This window comes from Pinus tabuliformis, chromosome 4_2, assembly GCF_031772625.1.
Source record: "Pinus tabuliformis cultivar Carrire ecotype Pingquan chromosome 4_2, CPIR1, whole genome shotgun sequence".
Taxonomy (NCBI): domain Eukaryota; kingdom Viridiplantae; phylum Streptophyta; class Pinopsida; order Pinales; family Pinaceae; genus Pinus; species Pinus tabuliformis.
The window spans coordinates 328354995-328376424 of NC_142304.1; positions in this window are offsets into that span (position 1 = coordinate 328354995).

Below are 21430 nucleotides of genomic sequence, written 5' to 3' on the forward strand. Positions count from 1 at the left end.
GGTGATCAACCCCTGTGACAACTTGACACTTCACTGCCCTAGAGCCTTAGTCTCTCCCATGAAATGGGCATGCATGCGACTGGGGCCCTCCAGTCACTCTCACAACATGGGCAAGCAAGTGACTGCCGTCTTTATCAGCTAGTTCTGAGCCTGCAACCCCAGATTCTATGCCACTTTTTCAGGGCCAGGACTCAGTCCACTGCTCAGAACTCCATGAAACTTTTAGGAATGAAAAGTAACATCGAAATAATGATACAAATGAAAATAATTGAACAAATACCATGTTAGACGCCTACTAGCCATGACAGGCATTTCGTCAAACATGTCACAAATATGCATTCTACAAGTCATAACAACAGATCTAAGCATATGGGTCTCATACTTATCTGAGAATCGCTAAGAAGCATTGATGCCTTATCACATTAGTTGCATTATCATCTATTAGGTAATATATTCATTGTACATTCGTTTACAAATCAAAACACAATGAGATCCATACTCATCATTGTCATAAAACATGCTCATAGCCACCATATTATACCAACAAAAGTAACAAGGATACATCAAGCATAAATGACTCATATGAACCAATACATTTTATTATAAAATACCAAGGAGAAACAATTCTTATTAATGAATTATTAGGCCAACCACCTGACCATAGATTGGATGAACCAAATATTTATTTCAGCCAATCACCCTGCTTCCATATTCGAAGTGTGAATGTGGGACTTATAACCAAAACAAACCAAGGTTTCTTGAGGCTACACCACCTCACCCTTAACAATAGAACCAGGCTTTACCACAATCCCCATTGGATCACTAGTCCATAAACAATAAACTTACAATACTAGGCTTTAGTGCAATCCTCACGGAATCACTAGGCCAAAAACAAGCATGGATGCCACCGGATCTCTCCACTTACACCATAAGGGTTTTTTCTGTCCCAACCTCTCATCTTTACCATGTATCCCACCATTATCGGTCAAGGGATTCATAGGCCTACGAGGTCTCCACCCTCTGAGATTTATAGTGTATCCCATCCTGGGATTACTATGCCCAATCAAGGATTCTCACCACTGAGCTTTATCGTGTATGCCACCAATCACCAGTTAAGAGATTCCTAGGCTCAATCATGGTGTTCACATTCATTCTTTACTGTGTATCCCATCTTTGGATTCGTGTGCCTTTTGAATAACCATGGGACCACCCCACTCAGCTTCGAGTCTATCGAAAATCCAACTCAACCACATACAAAAGAATCCACCACACATGGCTATCTAGAAATGGAAAGGCTAGGCTGAAAAACACTATCACACCTGGAAAAACCCATGCCCATGACAACAAGAGAACCAAGAGCACACATGCATAACCATGCATGCTAAATCTAGCAAGGAAATCACATATGCAAATTGATACCTACAAATAATATCGTTGTAGCTACTATATCCTGCTCTTCCTTCCTTTATCTTTTCTTCCTCCTGCCTTCTTTGCTCTTCTTTTTCCAATTTTGAAGTGATCCAAGAAAACTCCAAGTGTCCAAGAGTGAGAGAGAGAAAATAGAGAGATAGCTCCAAAACTAAACTGAAAAAAGGTACTAACTAATCCTCAGAATCCTTTTTATTAATGAGGCCTCTATTTTCTTCATTTTCCATTATTTTCCTTCATTTTCCTCCTCACATGCAACATGTGACCTTTCACCTTCCTTTTCTCCTAATTTCCTTTATTTTCATAAATAAAATGCCAATTAATGCCATTTTGCCTTTCCAAAACCTTTTCCATTGCTTTTCCAATTTCCTTAGCCATAATAAACCAAATGCACACCCACACTAGGATGTCATGCCCAATATTCAGCTTGGAATAAGTGTCCCATAACCATGGTTATTATTTTTCCTTTATTAACCTTTATTACATGGAATTTTCACGAGGGATATTATAACTCCTCTAGCATGTAGTTATAGGAAAGAGGATGCCACTTTAAGTGAGGAAGTGGAGGCTACCATTTACAGGAAGCTTGTGGGTTTACTTATGTATTTTGTGAACACATGACCAAACATGTTTTATGCAGTTAATCAACTTAGTCAAGCATTGGTTAAGCCAACCAAATTGTATTGGAAGGCAACAAAGCATATGTTGAGATAACTCAGAGGCACTACTCAGTTTGGCCTTTAGTACAAATAGACAGACGAAGTGAAGATGCAAGGCTTCATAGATGCAGATTAGGCAGGGAGTCCATTAGAGAGGAAGAGCACATTAGGAGGAATTTTCAGTGTTGGGTCAACAACAATTTCTTGGTACAATAGGAAGCAGAGATTTGTGGCACTCAGCTCAGCAGAAGCAGAGTACATGGTTGCAAGTCAAGCATCATGTGAGGTGACTTTGATGAGAAATATTATTGTTGGGTTATTTGGTCACATGATGGATCGTATTGAGATTTACTATGATAATCAGAGTTGTACCAAACTCTTTGAGAATCTTGTATTTCATGATCGATCCAATCATATCGATATGTGGTATCACCATCTATGAGATTGTGTGCAGAGGTGAATCATGTTGTTGGAATACATTCCTACAGAGGAAAAATATGTAAATATTTTGACAAAGGATTTGTCAAAGAGAAAAATCAAGTTCCATAGAGGCAGGATCAGGATATCAGATAATCCCTTTCTTGCTGAGAGGGAGTGTTGAAAATGAAAGAAAATCTATTTTTGATTTTGCCTTGTCGTAGTTGTCACTCAGTTAATTTAAGGTTGAGACACTTGATTTCAGTTTAGTATGATTGATTTCTAATTTCTAGCAATCTGTTTCAATTAATTTGAGTTATTATGAATTAAACTAGTTCTAACTATTAGACATCTAGTGGAGGGTCCAGTGGTGGGGTGTGTACCTCAGTGATCAACTAGTTAACTCATCAATCAACCCAGAATAATTGATGCATGTAGAGAAATCAAGTTACCTAGTTGATATTGGAGTTCAAGGGCAGTGAACTATTGGTTGTATACTATTTCAAAGTGTACAGATGGTGTATGTTGTCAGAGAAGGGCCTAAAGGAATTGCACAATTCTCAATGAGGAATTTCCTAATTAATAGGGACCTAATTCCTCAAGGAACAACACAAAAAATAGGATCTTGGCAAGAACGAAAATTGGTTAAGTGGTTGCAAGAGCCATTCTATGAGGCAGTGAGATATACTATACTAGTGCAGAGGTTGCTTAGGCTTGAGCAAGCATTGTATTTCTTCTCTATTTTTTGATTAATGCAATACAAATAGGAAGGGGTTTTGCACAGTTGCTTTCCATTAGATATATGTATTTGTGTATTGAATCATATCGCATGCTTATGATTTCCTTTCCCAATCGTGAATTTCTTTCCGCATATGAGTAGAGTAGATTCAAGTTTTATGTTTTGGTAAATCAGATGAGCAGTTTTGAATATACATAGAATTTCTACAAAACTTAGTAGGACAAGTATCATCAAGATAAATTTGTAAATAGATTTGAACAAAACATATATGGTTGGATTTTGAATTGTAACTGAGTCATGACTATCAAGCCACCCTCAATAATTTTTTCTAGAGCCTTATGTGTCTCTATTTTCTTGATATATAAAGTCTTTTTTATTATTCATATTTATGTAATGTGTTAAATTCTATGTGTGTTTGGTCCACTCACATTTTCAAGGAGTTGGATATTTTCTTCTATTGTGCATGTTTGCTACTTATTCAATTGGGTTGTATTCATGGAATATCGTATTAATGATGAATTTATGGTCTATCTGGATAGGAAAGATAAATTTCATTGGAATTTTACTCATGTCATCTCATTTTAATGATCGATTTATGATCTATGTGGTTAGTAAAGATAGTGCGAAACACCATTTTCTTTCCTTTTTTATACATGGAAGCTAGCTTTGTAGAAAAAGGGGATGAATAAAAGCTTAATCTCTCCTTGTCATGTATCTAAATCTAAAGTTGGTAGACCACCCAAGCATAAATATTAAGATGTGAATATGCACTATTGGTAAGGAGAAACTAAAAAAGAGGATTTTGTTTCTATTTGAGAATTGATGTGTTAAGAAAATGTATGAATATTGCCACTTAAAAAACAAGAGGAATAGTTACGATGCAGCATAGTCCATGTCTCTACTTCTATTTAATTGATTCGTTTTGCATAAATATTTTCGCAAAGTGAAATTTATCTTTGTACTCAATAACATCTTTCGATCAGTCATATTATTCATTGATAAATATGCTAGCATTAAAGGCTTTTGTTGCTGATATTTATGAATATATTTTCGTATCTTTGAATATGTTTCAAAATTAGACATATGTGTAGAAGGGTGGACGAATTCTTTTGTGCAGAGAGGTCTGCATTTTTTCCACTTTTTTTGTCTCAACTCATGCTTTTTATGCACTACTTTCTCCACACAACGGCATCTACACAACTTATTCTATACATGCTATATCTAGACACACAACTTGTTGTGCAGAGAGGTTCACATTTCATCCACATTTCTATCTTAGCCCATGATTTTTCCACACTTCTTGGTATGCACAATGATGTTTGCACAACTTATTACGTACATGCTATATCTGGACACGCTTCCTCCACATACGCTATAGGCTAGAGTCCACCAGAGCGGGCAACTATTTTAGTAAATGGTTGACGTATACGAATTTATTGCTAGTATTTCAATTGTAAATAATGTTTATTTTCATATTTTCGAATATTTTGAATATTATCTACTTGTTTAGTCTCTTGTGTGGAAGTGTTGTTTGTGTGAATCTCTGCATTTTTCATTAACTGCTGATATTTTAGTTATAAATAATGCATATTAGTAGTCAATTGAGTAAAAGTTGTGCGGAGTACACACAAAGTTGTGTACAAAACCACATTTCATTGAGCATAAGCTTTGTTTATAGGACATGTAGAAGTGTGGAGAATGTTCATTGTTCGGACGAAGCTTTCAAGTTTTCATTATGTAGATAATAACATTGTTTGTGCTTATATTATTCACAATATTTTAATTGTAAATAATTTTTCAAATACGTGTTTATTTAGGCTCTTGTGCGAAAGTGTTTTTTGTGCAGATAGTATGCACCTTGCACTAAATGATTTTATTACTAATATTATTGCTAATACTTTAGGTATAGATAATGCATATAAGTAGTCAAGTCAGTAAAATTTGTGTGGAATGCACACAAAGTTGTGTACAAAACCACATTTCATTTAGTAGAAGCTTTGTTTATAAGACATGCAAAAGTGCCAAAAATGTTAATTGTGTGGAAAAAGCTTTCAAGTTTGCATTGTGTAGATAATAGCATTGTTTATGCACATATTATTGATAATATTTTAATTGTAAATAATCTATACTACTGCTATTTAAGTAAACGACATATCATTGAACAAAAGCATTGTTTATGGGATGTGTAGAGGAAGCTTTCAAGCTTTCATTGCTAATATTTTAGTATCAAAACACAATCCATATTTTCTATATTAATGATAATATTTTAGTTTTAAATAATGCGCACTATTTCTATTTAGTTGATTCATTTTACGAAGAAATATTTGAAGCCTTCATTGTGTAGATGTGTGCACTTCGCATTGTAGGCTAATGTTTATACTATTGGTAATATTTTAATTGTAAATAATGCATATGTTCGTATTTTCGTATACGTTTCAAATTAGCATACGTGTGAAAGCACAGAGAAAGTCCATTGCGTGGAGGAAGCTTTCACTATTCAGATCGTCGCACTTTGTTCTACAGGCTTTTATTGCTAATATTTTAGTTTTAAATAATGCATATTTGTTGTTCGCAATAACACCTAAGCAAGCGCTAGAATTATATGATTTTTTCTAATACTTTAGTCATGATTAATGTATATCTCCATGCCTCTACAACTAATTAAGTGGTTTTCACATTTCACCCACATTTTTGTCTCAGTCCATGCTTGGTCTGCACTACTTACTCCGCACAATAACGTCTACACAACTTCCTTTGTACACACTATCTTCCATTGCTTTCGCCAAATGCATAGTCTATTAATATTATAACAAAATAATATAGTTAATGATTATAGTTAATATAGTTAATATGTATTAATGGTTAATAATTACAAGCATTAGGATTGTACATCCATTTATGCTCTTCCTTATAATTATATAATAGAGCAGAAAAAGATATCTAGAACATTATAAAAATTGAATCATTGTACAAAATATTGATGTGTGAAGGTCGACATAATGATTTGTGTACAATGAACTTCTGCACAATGGAAATATGAACGTCGAGGAATATGTTGTAGGAACCACTAATCAGAAGTGAACTTAGAAATATCAAGTTAAAGTCAAGTTCCTAAATATTTAAATATTTCAAGATTCGAGAACTCTGAAAACAAAAATGATTTTAACAATATTATTGGTAATGTTTTAGTTATAAATAATTATTTTATCAATAGTATTTTAGTATTGAATAATCCATATTTGTTGTTCACAATATTTTAGTTATAAATTATGAAATTTTTCATATTTCCGAATATCACTACTTAATTGAGCAAAGATTGGATCGTTATGGAATGCAAAGAACCTATAATGACATGAATGATCAGAACATTGGGCAGAAGCTTTTTTTATTATTATTTTGCTGAAATTAGGCACATGTGTGGAAGAATTCCATGTAATGAGGAAGCTTTCAAGCTTTCATTGTGTGAATATTTGTATCTCTGGACTTCACATGGAAGGCTTTTATTGCTAATATTTTAGTATTAAATAATCCATATTTGTTGTTTGCAATAACACTCAGGAAAGCGGTAGCCAATTGAGTAAATGTTGTGTGCAGTCCAAAGAAAATTGAATCATTGAACACAAGATTTGTTTATGGTTATGTTGCTTAAATGAAGCAGATGTGTGGAAGTACGAAGGTAGTCTATTGTGCAGAGGAAGCTTTCAAGCTTTGATTCTATGAACCTTTGCATTTTTCATTAAATACCTTTGTATATTTTTCTTAGAATTGATGCGTAAGTGTTGAGTTTGGTTGTGGAAAAGTTAACTGATATCACATATTATAGTCGTTATTTGTGTAGTATCACATTAGCTTTTATAACATATTCTATTACAAGATTACTATAGATTTTGTTTGGGTAGTTGGAAGTGGTAGTGCGACATCAATGAGACACAATCGTTGAAATCCCATGTCCAACTACCTAATTTACTTATTTCAATGAACAAAGTTCATTTAATATTTGCATAAAATGACAAAGGAAAAAAGGAATTCAAGTGGCGAATTGAAATCTAGGTTTTGAAATTACTTTTGCAAAGTAAAAATTGGTCAATAGAAAGGCAAGTATACATAGTAAATCATTTGGATACGTGTTATTTCGGTGAATAAATATGGAAAAGACTTTTATTTATTGGAAAAAAAGAGATTTAGTTAATGAAAATAGAATGTGGTTTACTATTTTAATAAAATAGTATCTCGACACTGATTTCTAAAGCATGTAAGTCAGATTAGTCATGAAATGTAATCGTGTCAATTACACTATGTCAAATTGGAATTTAAGTAAAGTGTATATGATGTAAAGTAACAAATTTTAGAACAATCTTTCACACTAAAGATTATGCAAATCAGTACTATCCACATTGATAATGATTATTGGTTATTGGATACCATTGAAACCAATAGTAGTTAAATGTCATTTTAGAAATTAAATGTCAATTCATGATTTAGATGACTTACTGCCTCTCACACATTATACATATGCATGTTTCCTGTAAATGTGATTTTTTAATGTTCATCATGTTCTAGACTGATTTGTGGGTTATAAGAAAATCGACTTGCTTTGTTGTTCTGAAATTGTTAAGTGTTTTAATGTATTGCTTTATAATATGTTTGTTGTTTTTTTTAATTTGTTACTAACAGTGAATAAATGGCTCAAAGAAACAATGCCAGGGGCATAGAGGAAGATGTACATGCACGAAGTGAATATATTTTAATGCTCAACCAAGATATCTTAATGCTTAGAAAATATATTTTAATGCTAATGCATAAAATACTAGAACTCCAACAAATTCTTAGGCGTCTCGAAGATGAACTAGATACTGTAAGAACGTTGTCAAAAGAGCTATTGCAAATCATGAACAAATGAATCAATTATTGATTTCGATAGCATAATGAGTACAAGCGTTAATTTCCAGAAACAATGGTTAATTAGTAGAGAAATCACTACCAATTTTTTTTAATTTGTTGAATAGATTTTGAAATTCAGTATATGCTAAAGGTTATGTATTGTAATATTCTCGACAGAGTTAACGCAAAGAAACATATCAAACTATTATGGATTATAGATCTATGTAAAAATGCAATATGTTTTATAAGCTATATCAGTTTATAACCTCATTTCAATTTTGTATGACAACGACCAATTTAGATATTTGTTTAAATCTTGTATGGAATAGTTGTTTAAATAGAAAAAAATATTGAATTTGTAAACAAAGAAAACCATTATTGTAAATTAATGTCAACAAAAATTGTAATGTAACGAACTTATATTGCCTAAGTAGTTATAGAACTTGTGAATTTTATAATTCAAGAAAAGAATGGAAGAAACGACAATGGGAAAAAAAAAGTTACAAAAAATGGCATAGCATAGTACAAAACATGGAGCCAAAACAAAAGAATAGTTCATTGGATTACATTTATATACAACGTCATAGTAGCATTTGCATTGGTAGAAAAAATCGACTTGTTGCTCTGATAAGTAAATTGCTAATCTTGTTTGCATGAGTATAGTATATTCATTGATAATGTGAAATCAAATTGCAAATGTCCTGTAAAACAAAATAGTTATTAGGATGTCTATCAATGCAACGATTGAGCATTATGTCATTGTCGAATTTCTTAAGAACTTAAATAAATAAACCTATCATTGTATATGTACAACTATGTTTTGATGGTTTATCATAAATGTGCCACATGTTTTGAAATTTCTCAAGATTTCAATAGCATTTGTTTTTTTTGCATAGTATTGGTTGTAGGAAATTTATCGTAGTGTAGGTAATACTCTTTCCAGTTTGATGCTCCTCGGAATACATTGTTTTTCAACCCTGTCACTTGCATGTATGATGCAATTTCACTAATGAAAATAAAGAAAGTGAGAGTCCTACTTGCAGGCGCTGCAATAAAGCATAGTGTTGTTCATAGTTATAGTAGTTGTAATTGGAGTGTTACATCTTGCACATACAGTTTTGAATGGGTTTGTATATATGCTAACTTATTTCAAATATCCTTGAAAATGTTGTAAAATTAATATAGAAAATAGACACTTATTAACACAAAATCAAATGTCTTTCTTATTTTTGTTCTTTATCCATGTCTATTTAAACAATATCATATGTCTTACCATGCATATTCCACTTGGTGAGGAAAGAAGGTTTCTTAGAATGTTAGCTTTCGTTCCTGCATTAAGTGCACATATGAACGTTGATTGTGAAGTACGGAAAACTCTTTCTTGTTTTTTAACTATATTTTTTAGGAAAGACATGCCAAAAAAAAATTATCGTTTACTTGAACCTATTACATATGCAAAAATTGTAAAACAATACATGAAAATTGTACAATATATGATAATTTTTTCCCCAAACATTGGGATATTTAGACCTACGTATATTTCAATGAAACTTGTGTTTTCTAATGGGGGGGGCAGGGAATCAACCAGACGGACTATAACTTCATAAGAATAAAACTTTAAAATAAAACAAAGCTTACTATAGCCCTATCCTATTCTCCATTGGCATATTTGATTTCTAAAACATATTGCATTGATGTTTGTGCTACCGAAATTACAATAGTTGTGATTGTGCCTATTGGAAAGGTGTCGCCATTACGTGATAGATTTTCTATTGTCATGTTTGGAAAAAATGTTACTATGCATAAACATGGAAAATGTTTTCTACGCCTCTAAAACTATTTAGATAAATAGTTTTCTCACAGTCACCACTAGCGTATTTATGCTTTGGAATTGTTTCGAAAGTTTTAATAGAAACACATGCATTTTCAATAGTATTTGAATCGTGTTGTTCGATTAACAATATTGGCACAAGCAACATGGAAGTACAGATGATGCTATGCAAATATTCAAACCCTATGGTCTGAAACCTACAAACACTAACATATAGTAGGAGTGGCAGAACAAAAATCTGATAACAGGAAAGACATGTAAGAAGTAGATGGGGAGGGGAGAGATCTCCTCCTACCGGAATATAATGGCTGGAGAGTGAAGCAAGAAAACCAACAATCAACCAAGTTCCCAAGGAGTGGAAAGTCCAATGAATGGCCCAATCCTCGAAGCGAGATGGCAGGAAAGAAGCAGACGGCAGTGCCTGCCATGTGCAACAGAGAAACCCATATTTGTAATCCCGATGAACAAGCTGGAAAGATACCGCAGCTACATGAAGGACCACATGATGATCTGCAAATTCATAGGAGTCTGGCCAATAGAGAAGGACCTTATCAAGTGGATCCCACGGAAATGGCAACCCAAAGGCCATATAAAACTCAAGTTGGAAGCCAGAGGCTTCTTCATGGTAATCTTCTCAAACCTGCAAGATAAGGAAAGAGTATTTGAAAACAGCCCATATTTTCATTATAATGCAAGATTGTTCATGAGATATTGGGAAGAATACTACAATCTTGGATAAAGAGAAATTATTGGCAGCCAAAGTCTGGGTAAGACTCTTCAGGCTCCCAATGGACTTCTGGGATCCAGAAATATTTGAAGGAATTAGGAACACAATAGGAAAATTTGTCAAAATAGTTGAAACCACAAAAAGGGGCTGATATACCTCATACGTTACAATTTGTGTGTATATGAATATATCAGAGCCCATCCCTAAATTAGTCGAGCTAGAATATCATGAAGAAATCTAGCAACAGACCTTGGATTATGAGCATATCCTGTTCAGATGTCAAAGATGTCATGAATATGGCCACTTATTTAAAGAATGCACGTTGAACCAAGAAGGGTCGAATCTAAAAGAAAAACAAATGAAACCCCCACAGGAGGGGAATGAGGGGCTCCAAGAGGTGAAGCATAAGAGGAGGAACCAAAAAGGATCCCATAACCCAGAAACCATATATAAAACACAACCAGGCAGTAAAAACATATATGGGGTATTGCAAGAAGAAGAAGAAATAGAAAATGAAGCACAGCTCATGGATTACCTGGAAAAAGGAAAAGAAAGCAACCCAAACAAATCAAAAACAACACCAAAGAGGAAATCCCAAATAGATCTTACAGAAAAAGAAGAACAGGTAAGAATGTATCTCACAATAATGGAAGTAGATTTAGGCAAGGGGGAGGAGTTAAGCATGGAAGAGGAAACCCTAAAAAAATTGTTAAATGAATGGAGGCACTTGGATGAAATATTCATCCCAGAGGATCAAAAGAAACTGTACAAGGAAACCTTCTAGCAATATAAGGCCAATCAAGGATAAAGATAAGTAGAGATCATAGAGCAACTGGGCATGCAACAAGAAAACCCCCAGGAATATCAAAATAGAACAAAAGTAGAGAAGAAAAGAGGAAGGACGAATCTATAGGAATTAATCCAAATTATGGGAGAAATGTTGGTAAACACTGGAAGGGTAGCACCGCTATCAGCGGTATTCCAACAACTCAACAAATTTACCCAATGATATTAATATCCTGGAACATAAGTGGCCTAAACAGCCGGGGAAAACAGAGATACCTACTAGACCGATTGAAAAAGGAGAAGCCTCAAATAATGCTTCTCCAAGAAACAGAGATAACAGGAGAAAAAATAGAAGAGATTCTAAGGAGAATGAAACCAAGATATGAACTAGTTGCAGTGGACACGAAAGTAAGTGTAGGGGGCATATAAATCATTTGGAACCCAGCAGAGGTAAAGGCATATTACTGGATAGGAATGCAAAGAATCCTCACAGGTCGATTCCGGAATATAGGGACCAAAGAATGGTTTATGATCTCAGCAGTATATGGGCTGCATATTCCAGCTGAAAAGGAAAACTTTATACAAAGCATAAGGACATTAAACCAAATTCACAATGAAAAATTTTGGTTGATTTCAATGGACTTCAATCTGAAATGGAACAATTTAGGGATCTACAAGAAGAGATCCATCTGATATATATACCTACAATCAATGGAACGTACACGTGAATAACCAAAGAGGAGGAAGTTGTCAAATAACATCACGATTAGACAGATTCTTGGCAACTAAAAACTTAATTAGCATAGATGTATACTATGAGGCGTCCATCGTGCCATGCATGGAATCAGACTACTAGCCGATTAGATTGGAAGTGGACTTGAAACAAGGGCAGACCAAGAGACCCTTCAGGTTTGAAGCATTCTGGTTGAGAGATCTGACCTTCTTAAGAAAACTGAAGGAATGGTGGAAATCAAGTAAGAAACAAGGAAGAAACAAAATGCATACATTCCAACTCTATCTCAAAGAAATCAAAGAAAAAATTAAAAAAGAAATGGAATAAGGAAGAATTTGGTAACATGCAATAGGAACATGAATTGTTAAAGGAAAGGATGAAAAAGGTGCAACAACAGATAATAAAAAATGGTCGCATGGAATCCCTAGTGGAGGAATAAAGACAACTGTTGAATAGTTTGGAGGAAAGGAGGCATCAAGAAGAGATTCTATGGAAACAAAAATTGAGAATTTAGTGGCTGAGGGAGGGGGAAAGCAACACTAGATTTTTCCACAAAGTGATGATTCAACATCGACAGCATAACAAGATTTTTTCCTTAGTTGACCAAGAAGGAAATCGCCTTATTCAAAAGGAAGAAATGGAGAACTTGTTGGTCCATCACTTCCAAAACATATTGACAAAACCTAATACAGATAGGACAGAAGATATAAACAAGATTACTAGGCATATCACTCAGTTGGTTATTGGGGATCAAAACCTAGCTCTAATGAGGGAAATAACTATGAGTGAGGTGGAAGAAGTGATCAAAGGACTAGCAAAGAATAAAGCTCCGGGCTCAGATGGCTTCACAATAAATTTTTTATAAGCAACCTGACCGATTTTAGGAGAAGATATCTTAGTAGTATTGGAGTAGTCAAGACAAACTAAAAGGATGCACCTGGCCTTGAACTCCACTTTCCTAGCTCTTATCCCCAAAATAGACCATTCGGAAGAGCCTTGGGGGTTTAGACCTATAGCTTTACACAATGTAATATACAAAATTTTGTCTACAATAATGGTAAATCACCTCAAACCGATCCTCCCAAGCCTAATCTCACAAGAGCATACTGGTTTTGTAAAAGGAAGGCAAATTGTGGATGGGATAGTCATGGCTCAAGAGGCAATTCACTCTATTAAGAACCTAAAAGCTAAAGGAACGATGATAAAACTAGATCTATCAAAACAATATGATCGGTTAAGATGGTCATACCTCCAAGGAATCCCGAAAACCTTTGGCTTCGATCCCAAATGGATAAACTCGATTTAGTCTATGATATCAACCCCTGTGTTTTCAATCCTCCTGAATGGAGCTCCAACTAAGGAATTTAATGCAACAAGGGGGCTAAGACAAGGAAACCCGATGTCCCCTTTCTTGTTCATAGTGGTAGCTGAAGGATTAGGAAGATATGTAAAATTAAAGGTGCAAGGAGGTCAATTTAAAGGCCTGCAAATGTGGGGAAATGACCTGCGATTAACACATCAACAATTTTTTGATGACATAATGATGTTTGGGAAAGCAACCCTCAAGGAAGCCAGAGTCCTGATAGACATCTTGCACGATTTCATGAATGCTTCAGGAACGCAGATCAACAAAGAGAAGTCAAATATCTTCTTCTTTAATACAACAGCCCAATCCTAAGCTTTCTTGGCGAGAACAATGGGCTTTCATATAGGAAACCTCCCATCAAAATATCTGGGGATCCTGCTAAGTCTACACCCGATTAGAGTGGAAAATTAGAAAGAACTTCTTGAAAAAATCCAAGAGCAACTTCAAAACTGGACATTCAAGACTTTAAATGTGGCGAGTAGAGTCATACTACTAAAATAAGTGCTTCAGTTAATCCCGATATACCAATTATCAAGCCAAGTTGTCCCTAAAATTGTATGCAATGGAATGATCAATATCTTCAAGAAATTCATGTGGAAAGGGCCACACATAGTAAAAAAATGGGCACTGCTATCATGGAACTGGCTAAGTAAACCAGAAAAAGTGGGCAGGCTGGGACTCTAAGACATGTATATTCTAAACCAGGTAATGGGCGCTAAGTTATGGTGGAGATGGATTCAGGGAGGAACAAACCTATGGAAAGAAATATGGGGGAGAAAATTCAGAATTCAAAGATTGACAGAAGGAAGATTAGGAGTCCAGGAAAACATAAAGAGGTCGTCTATATGGAATGTGGCATCAGAAAACTGAGAACTAATAAGAAATAATAGCTTTTGGGAAATCAGGGGAGGAGACAAAGCTAGATTCTGGCAAGAGGCATGGTAGAAGAGAGAGAAATTATTCAGTAGGACAGACCTAGCGGACATATTCCTATATACAAACAACCCAGCAAATCAGTCGGTGAAAAACTATTGGGAAACGGATACAAGGGAACAATGGAGAAAATGGAAGAGAAAACAAGATTGGCCTGGATGACCAAAATTGATTCAATTAGAAACTTACGAGAAGGAGATGGAGTATCGAAGAATAGCGATAGTAGAAGGATCAGACATAATAAGGTGGGGATATAGAATAAAAGGGTTGTTCACCATCCAAGAAGGATACTATTTGCAAGCAACACATCATCAACAGTAAGGGTTACCCATATGGGAACGAATCGAAAAGGAAAAATTGTCGCCCAAAATAACCTTATTCCTATGGGTTGTCCTGCACGGCAGAGCACTAACATGGGATCGAATACAGGTAAGGGGGATGTAGGGACCATTGATCTACTGCATATGTGAAAGACAAATGGAATCGATGGAACACCTATTAAATGCTTACAGTTACAGTGAATTTCTATGGCAACATCACGAACAACTATTCAGCCATAGGGACAGGGATCAATCAAGCATGAAAACAACAATGGAAAAATGGCGAAAGAAGCCATACCAAAATCCCATCTTAAACCGAGCTTGGCATATATCCCTTGGATTCTTGCTTTGGGTGGTGTGGAAGGAAAAGAACCGAAGAATTTTTAAAGGGGAAAAGAGAACAACAATAGAGTTATGGGGAATGATAGTTTAGAACATTCGAGAAATGATTCTTGCTAAAATATGGTACCCAGATGATTGGGAATCCACTCCACATGAATGTCATATAATGGAAAGGTTAGGCCTGAATCCAAGCATGCCAATGGCCAATTCATGGAAACAAAAACCTACTCCGTATGATTCCCCAATCCTTTTTGTGTTTCCCCTGGAAGAGTTCATAAAACTAAACTTCAATGGTGGAGCTAAAAGGAATTCGAGGGCAGCAGGTTTAGGAGGGGTGTTCAGAGACCATCAAGGCAACACCATTTAGATGTATGGTATGGATTGTGGAATAGCGAGTAACAATGAAACAGAGCTCTATGCACTAATGCGGGGGCTAGAAATAGCTTGTAGAGAAAATTTCCAGAAAATAGAGGTGGAAGGAAACTCGAGACTGGTTATAGACAGAGTGAAAAAACTTCATCAAGGAACCAAATGGGAGAAGATAAGCCAAGTTGGAGGACGACAAGGTTGGTACATGATACACGAAAACTAATACAAAGGATAGACTATATCATTTCGACACATGTTCGAAGATCAGGGAACATGGCAGCAGACTTCCTAGCTAATTGGGGATGTGGAAAAACTGGTAGCAACCTTGATATATGGGGCAGTGACATAAGTCAAATAGAAGGAATGAGTAGTCTTGTGGAAATATTGAGAATAGATAAGGAAAAAGGAGAGAACCCCTTATATGGGTGTGGCGGGCAGAGGTAAGAGATGTAGGACAGATGGCAGAAGCGTTGGCAAGCATACGAGGAGAACTGGGAAATACAGGACGACAGGGGCAGCTGGAAGTGGGAAGGCGATGATGACAAACAATAAATGGAAGGTAAGTGGGAACTCAGTTCGAGACCCACACGTGAAGGAAAGGGAGGCGGTCAATGAAGAAAATCAAGTGGAGGGTACCTCGATAGTGAGGACAAGTATGTGGGAGAGAAAATTAAAGGAAAAGGTGGTAAGGTTAATGGGAATTTGCATACAAGAAGCGTAGGTTGAACGAGCAGTCAAAGTTAGCAAGTGTCGAGAGTTAGGGTGCATCGACCAGCATTCGTCTTTCGCTTGCAAAACCCAGTATGTGCCTTCAACCTTCCCCTGCGTCGGTAAGGAAATAATGATATGGAATTTGAGAAGAATTTCGATCGTAAGAAGAAAAGTAATGAGTTCTGTAGAAGAATGTTGGTTATGTGTTATGGTTTTCCTAGTCGAAACAAGGTAGGAAGCTTCTAGGATCCCTTGGGCTATTGTTCTGTCATCCTGGGGTGGGGTATACCTGATAGCTATATAGGGTGGGGAGAAGGGAAAATTGAACCTCGAATGAAGGCAGAAAGGTCTTGTGGCAAAAGGAGACTTTCGGGCCATTGACTCAGAAAGTAGAGTCATCCTGAGCGTATTTGTTTGTATATGTATGAGGAATTTTTTATGGTATTTAAGGAAGGTTATCTGGATTGAGTGGGAGGGAAACAAAGGGAACTATGAGAGGCCTAGTGCAAAACCAGATTCTGGTGCAACCTCTGACCTGCTTGACTGTGTGCACCCCCTCAAATTAGGGTCGCTGCAGGACCGAGAATTGGTTGGGAGAAGCTAGGGAAGCAGCTGGCCCTTCAACTGGGGAGGGGAGAAAGTTAAAACCTGGATTTGGAAAAGCATCCTCGGGGGGATTCCTTGGAGAAGGTTAGGAATATCATTGCTTGAAGACATAACTTTAGATCTGTGGGATAGGATAAAGAAATTTCTTGCTCTCTGGGGCAGCGAAAACCAAGAGAGAAAGACCTCTGGGAGGCTTGAGGGTAGGGTGGCTAGCATAGGATGTTTGAGGCTTAGGGAGGTCTTGAGGGATTTTTTCAAGGGGGGAAACCGACTGCCAAATTGTAGCAACCTTGAAGATGGTGAAACTTTCCCTATCTTGCTAGCCTATGAGGGTAGAGAGGGACAACTAGGAGTCGTAAGGGGAACAAGCGGTAGAGATGACAAAGAGTGGAGGATAGAGATTGCACTGGATCAATATCAACCTAAAACTAAGGGGAAGAACATTGGGAAATCGGGAAGGAATAAGGCCAATTCTTAGATCATAAAGCAAAGCATGAACACAGGGAAATTTGTCAAAACAAAGGCCAAAACTCAGATCATAAAACATCGTTTGTATACTAAGGATAACCTTATTCTAGCTTATAATGTCTTAATTCTGGTTTACATTATAGGTAGCATAAATGCCAATGTTCAGAAGGTCCCGACGGAATGGAATTTGCATCAAACCAGTGTTCATCAGGCCCTGATCCAGGAGTGCATGAACTGTAAGAGCAAAGAGCAGACAACGATGGCTAAGGAAGGAAAACAACAAGGAAGGAAAGGGAACAGATGAACAAGAAATATGGAGAAAAAAATGAAAGGCTTGGAGCCATCTGCAAGCAAACCTTTGAGGAAAAGAGGAAGGAAAACAAGACAAGAAAGTATGCAAAATATCATCAATGCCTACTATGTAGGAACCCTGTTATGAAACCAGCTCACAAAAAGATACGCAAGATAAATCAACACCTTATAAATAAGCCTCTTCGAGGGGGAAACCTTCTTTACATTACACAAATGAACAATTCTTGGATGATACAAATTACAATACCTCCTTTCTATACATAGGAACCTAAGGGGTCATAATATAATCAGAGCCGACATAACAATAATAATGTAGGGGAACAATAATAACAATAGTGAGCTTCTATGGGGCACAATAGTAACAATATGGGGACTACATGGGTATAATAATATACTAAGGGGGTTGTACTAATAACAATAAGGGGTTACCCTAGTAGTACAGGGACCTAATATGCCCCTCTCCTTCAAAAAGTGTTGTCCTCAACACTTGAGTAGTTCTTGATGCTTCTGTATAAAATTCTTGCCCTCCCATGTCGAATCTTCAGTGGGTAAGGTCTTCCACTTGATGAGATACTCTGAAATTGATCGATTTCATAGCTGTCAGGTTTTTGTTTTTGTGACTGCTCCAAGTTACAATATGAATTTTCCTTCCTTGTCAAGTTCTGCAATATTGTTTGAACTGGGAACTTCTGCAACTTTTGAATGAGTGGCCACACTTCTTCGTCCTTCTTCCATTCATCCCTTGCTTCATTTATCCAATCTGGTTGGCTAATAGAAATATCACAAAATAATGTTTCCACATCCTCATCCTTTCTTGAGAGTGCATCTGCAATAACATTTTGCATCCATTTTTTGTAGATGATTTCAAAGTCATAACCCAACATATTTGTGACCCATTTTTTCTGTTCTTCTAAAGATAATCTTTGTTCTAAAAAGTATTTCAAACTATCATGATCCATTTTTACCTTGAAGTGTCTTCCCATTAGGTAAGGTCGCCATTTCTTAAGTGCATGTAGTATTGCCAACATTTCCTTCTCATAAAAATCTTGCTTGAGATGTAGCCATAAAAATACCCAATCGCCTACATCAAAACATTTTTCACTGCGATGTTGATCTGCCTCTTGTTTCATTCGATTATGTACCAAAGTGCCGTTATCCTTTAAAAGTTAGAGAACTTTTTTTTGATGCTCGATGTGATCTTTCACTGCTTGAACCTTTTTCTTCTCGATATGTCCTTCTATCTTGAGAGTTTTAGGAGTGGTAATTTCTTCCAATGCTTTACAAGATATGGCCGGGTTCATTTCTTGATGCTCGATGTGATCTTTCACTTCTTAAACATTTCTCTTCTTGATATGTCCTTCTATCTTGATAGTTTGAGGAGTGGTAATTCCGGCCAATGCATTACAAGATATGGTCAGATTCATTTCTTCTTTCTCGATGTGATTTTTCACTTCTTGAACCTTTTTCTTCTTGATATGTCCTTCTATCTTGAGAGTTTAAGGAGTGGTAATTCTTACCAATGATTTACAAGATATGGCTGGATTCATTTCTTATTTCTCTGGGGTTGGTTCTTGGTGTATATCCTCTTCTTTTGATGTTTCTTGATCCTTTTCTTCCTCCTCTTCATAATCTATGTAAAATAATTTCTTCTCAACACACTTATGACCTTTAGTGCATTTGCTATCACAATTGTAACAAATCCATTTTTCTATTTTTTCTTCCAATTTTTGTGGTGTAAACCTTGTACGTTGTGGAAGGCTAGGAGAAAAAAAACTTCCATAATTATAGCCGTGAGTGGTGGGATTCCTTATTTCCATAATTTCGCTTTCAATTTTTCTTGCCCACCTGAATGCCTTCTCCAATGAATCAGGTTCCGAAAGACGAACCTCATGTTGAATGTTATCCTTTAAAGTACCTATGAAGACATCAATCCTTTGCTTCTCTAAAATATCATTTACCCGTATATTCAATTTTTGAAATTCCTCAATGTGCTCTTCCATTGAACACTTTTGTTTGAGATTTATAAATTGGCTAAATAAGGTGTTTCTCTTTGTATCCTCATAATGTGCTAGCATTTCCTCTATGAAATTAACCACATAACAAGTGGTTTACGAGAACAAAGCCCTTTATACCATAAAAATTGATCTGGTTCTAAATATGAAGATGCAATACGTACCTTTTGTAACAGTTTCACTTCATGTAGATCAAAATATTGCTCCATCTGTAGTATCCAATTTACTGGATCCTTGCCATCAAACTTCCTCATATCGCCTTTTCTTGATTTTAGGAGCTCGATCTTGAAACGACTATAAATCTGCAATTTCAAATCTTCCAATTCTAAAATTGCGACCTACAGTAGCCCTCTGTGTCCTCTTTTCAATGCCACCAGTCTGATCGAAATTGGATTCTCCAAGAAAGAGTTATGCACAATATCCCAAGATGACCTAATTATATACCTTTTCAGAAGAGCGAACTTGTATGAATTCCCACGTGTCACTGTTTTGACCTTCGGATATAAAAAATATACACAAGAAACTACAGTCCGTTCTCTTTCTCTAACTTCTTACGAAATTTCAATCTGAAGCTCAGAGAGACAGTTATGACGATTTTCCCCAAGTCACCTGTTTGGAATGTAATTCAGGGGTCTGCAAAAACCCTAACTTCCTCAAACTATATCTCCTAAAATATATTGATATAGGATTTGAAATTTAGAGCCAAGGTTCAGAATGATTCCTTCTCAAATGGGTTTTGTTTTTGCTTCTAAAACTTTGTAGCGAATGCGTTATAGCGAAAATCCCATGATGACTTGTTTTAGTTGAAATTCTGGAGTTGCAAAAACCCTAACTTCCTCAGATCATATCTCTGAAAATATAGTGAGACAAGATCTCAAAATTCAGACGCGCGGTTCAGACCAATTTCTTCTTAAATGGGTTTTTGTTTTAGCTTCCAAAACTTCGTAGCGAAAAAGTTATAGCAAAAATTTCATGATGACCTTTTTGGAGTAGCGAAACCCTAGAATCCACAGCTCTAATACCAAATGTTATGAAACCAACCCACAAAAAGATAGAAAAGATAGATCAAAGCCTTATAAATAAGCCTCTTTGAGGGGGCAACGTCCTTTACATTACACAAATGAACAATTCTTAGATGATACAAATGACAAGACCTCCTTTCTATATATAGTAGTCTAAGGGGTCATAATATAGTCAGAGCGACATAAGAATAATAATGTAAGGGCACAATAATAACAATAGTGGGCTTCTTTGGGGCACAATAATAACAATATGGGGACTACATGGACACAACGATATAATAAGGGGGTGGTTCTAATAACAATAATGGGTTACACTAGTAGTATAGGGACCTAACATGCCCCTCTCCTTCAAAAAGTGTTGTCCTCAATGCTTGAGTAGTTCTTGATGCTTATGTATAAAATTCTTGTCCTCCCATGTGGAATATTTAGCAGGTAAGTTATTCCACTTGCTGAGATACTCTGAAATTAATCAATTTTGTAGCTGTCAGGTTCTTGTTTCTATGGTTGCTCCAGGTTCCAATATGATTTTTCCTTCCTCGTCAAGTTCTGGCAATATTGTTTGAATTGGGATGTTTTGCAACTTTTGAATGAGTGGCCACACTTCTTCATCCTTCTTCCATTCATTCCTTACTTCGTTTATCCAATATGGTTGGATAATAGAAATAACACAAAAAAATGATTCCACATCCTCATTCTTTCTTGAGAGTGCATCTGCAACAACATTTTTCTTCCCTTTTTTGTAGATGATTTCAAAGACATAACCAAACA